This window comes from Nyctereutes procyonoides, unplaced genomic scaffold (assembly GCF_905146905.1).
Source record: "Nyctereutes procyonoides isolate TBG_1078 unplaced genomic scaffold, NYPRO_anot_genome, whole genome shotgun sequence".
NCBI classification, from domain to species: Eukaryota; Metazoa; Chordata; class Mammalia; order Carnivora; family Canidae; genus Nyctereutes; species Nyctereutes procyonoides.
Genome location: NW_026575131.1, coordinates 56,768,935 through 56,771,585, shown reverse-complemented (window position 1 = coordinate 56,771,585; position 2,651 = coordinate 56,768,935). Strand labels below are relative to the sequence as shown.

The 2,651-nt window shown below is 61.5% G+C and overlaps 1 long non-coding RNA gene across 1 annotated transcript; it reads right to left on the bottom strand.

Annotated features, from left to right (window-relative positions):
- Positions 1–981: 981 nt before the first annotated feature.
- On the bottom strand, positions 982–2,369 carry LOC129522282 (uncharacterized). Its single transcript, XR_008666895.1, has 3 exons — positions 2,200–2,369; positions 1,440–1,524; positions 982–1,202 (listed from the first exon to the last, which is right to left on the bottom strand). It is a non-coding gene; the product is annotated as an uncharacterized LOC129522282 (long non-coding RNA).
- Positions 2,370–2,651: the final 282 nt, after the last annotated feature.

Sequence of the window (2,651 nt, the reverse complement as noted above, 5' to 3'; positions counted from 1 at the left end):
TGAGGCGGCCTACGTCCTTGTGAAGACACAGACCCCCAGGGAGACGCAGAGATGGGAGCCGGGCGCCCGTGAGCCAAGGAGCGCCAGCCCCACCAGGGCCCGGACACGTCCCCAGGGAACCAGCCCTGCCCGACCTTGACCTTGGACCTCTACCCTCCAGAACCCGGAGAGATAGATCCCTGCTGTGCTAAGCTGCCTGGTGTGAGCTATTTGGACTCGGCTACACCGCCTACGGGGGTCAGTCCAACACTCCCCCGCGTCCCGTGGCTCTGGGCCCCGGCCTGTCCCGGGGTCTGGGGTGAGGGTGGTCTGCGGTCTCCCCGGAACTGCATCCTCCAGCCAGCGGTTGGCTCAGCCCCCGAGGGGTAGGAACTCCCCTGCGAATGATGAAGCTTGATGCCGGTCAGCTCACTGGCGGCCACCCCACCGGCCCCTTCTTTGGTTAGGGGACTCCTTCAGCCGTGCGACCAGCGCCTCTTTTTTTTTTTTTTTTAACATTTTATTTATTTACTCATGAGATACACACACAGAGGCAGAGAAACAGGCAGAGGGAGAGCAGGCTCCCTGCGGGGAGCCCGACGCGGGACTCGATCCCGGGACTCCAGGATCACGCCCTGGGCCCAAGGCAGACGCTCAACCGCTGAGTCCCCCAGGGGCCCCATGACCAACGCCTCTTTATTGAGCACCTACTGTGTGCTGGAACTACCTCGGTGAGCAAAACACATGAACCCCTGCCCTGGCGGAGCCCATATTCTAGCAAAGGGCACGGTAATAATTACGACTGGTAAGGGAGGTATATAGCATGTGCGCAGGTGTTAAATGCTAAGGAGAAAAAAAGGGGGGGGTATGAAATGTGCCGGTGGGGTGTGTGTGAAGCATCTCGGTCAGTGGCCAGGGAAGCCCCACGGAGAGGGGGACAGAGGCCGGGTGACCCAGGGCAGGAGGGGTGTTCCAAGGAGAGGAACAGCAAAGGCCTGGGCAGCAGGAAGGGCTTGGGGGGGGCAGGGGGGAGTATTTCATTTGGGGAGGGTGAGCAGAGGAGGGACCCTGGAGGGCAGGGGTGCCCGGGAAGTGGCTGCTAGCAGATTGCCAGGTCACCCCGGCAGGGGAGGGGTGCAGAGGAGCCCTTCCGTGTTTCCTGTGCGTGCACCAACCGCCACCAACTGCCACCGTCTAGGTCACCCTTTCTTGCAGCTTTTTCACTAGTGTGATTTTTCCATGAAAAGAAGGAGTTTGAGAGATTAAGTCCCCAGCTCCAGGACCCTCAGCTTAGGAGGGCTGCAGGTGGGGTGCGCGCCGGGTGAGTGTGACTTCGGAGCAGAAGCCCCTCAACCTGCTGCTCCCTGCCCCCGCCCCTCCCCAGCAGTTCCCAGCCTGCCTGGCCTTCTGGCCTCCTGGCCTTTGCTCTTGTCACCTCCTCCCAGCCCATCCGGTCTTACCAACATCTCAAACTTCAGGTGATGACTCACGTCCAGTCCACCCGGAAGCCTCTCCTTAGGGACAGGAATCAGGTCTTGCTCATCTCTGAGAAAAAAAAAACAACAACAACCCACATGATGTCAGTCAGTCATGACATCAGCACTTTTCCTGCTTCAAACCTGCCAATGGTTTTCTGGCACATCCAGAGTCATACCCAGACACCCCGGGTCACTGTCCCCGAGGCCCCCGTGTCTGGTCTCATCTCCCCCGTTCCGCCCTGTCACTGACTCTGCTGCAGCCCCCTGGGGCTCCCTGGACCGGGTGTGGCCTCACCGCAGGGCCTTTGCACATGCTGCGCTGGAAGCACTCTCGCTTCGTGCTTCCCAAGCTTGGCTTCTTTGTGTCACTCAGGTGTCAGCCCCGGTGTCACCTCCCCTGCCCATCCCACCAGAAGCAGTCATGTTACTGCCCATCCCCAGCGCCATATCGGCTCCCCTCGGGCCTCCAATCAGTGCCACGAAGATAGAAAGCACCCCGAGTCCGAGTCCGAGGCAGTTGCTCCCCACAGGGCCCTCTTCTAAGTGGACCGGAATGAACTCGGTGGAGGGTGCTCAGAACACTCCTGGCTCACGCTGTGGTTTCCATGAGCAGAGAGCGGAACGGGATGCCCAAGCTCATGCAGCGGGACAGGGACAGAGCCGGGATCCAGAGCCCAGCAGTCAGAGGTGCCCTTGGTCGTCCCATCCCCTCCCTGTGCTGTTTGGGGGGCCCTGTCCGCACCCACGTCCGCCCTGCCCCTCACGCCCTCTCCTGCTCGGCTCCGCTCCGATGCCACAACCAGACATGGTGGCCTGGGGTGCTTCAGCCCCGGTCTCTGACTTGTCACCCTCCTGGAAGTTGGAAGTCGGGGGTTGGGTGGCAGCAGGGTGGGCTCCGGGGAGGCCTCTCACTCCTCACCAGGTCCTCACGTGGTGGAGAATAAAGTGCTGGTGTCCCTTCCTCTCCTTATAAGGGCGCTAATCCACCCTGGGGCTCCACCCTCATGACCTCACCCAGCCCGAGTCCCTCCCAGACGCCCCACCTCCAAGTGCCACCCCACAGAGGTCAGGGCCTCGGCTTACAGAACCCGAACTTGTGGTCCCTAACACCTCCTATCACCGTGGGGGGCTCCAGGTGGCACCCCCACCCTCCTCCCAGGCCAGGGGCTCCTCCCAGGACATTCCAGCCTCAGT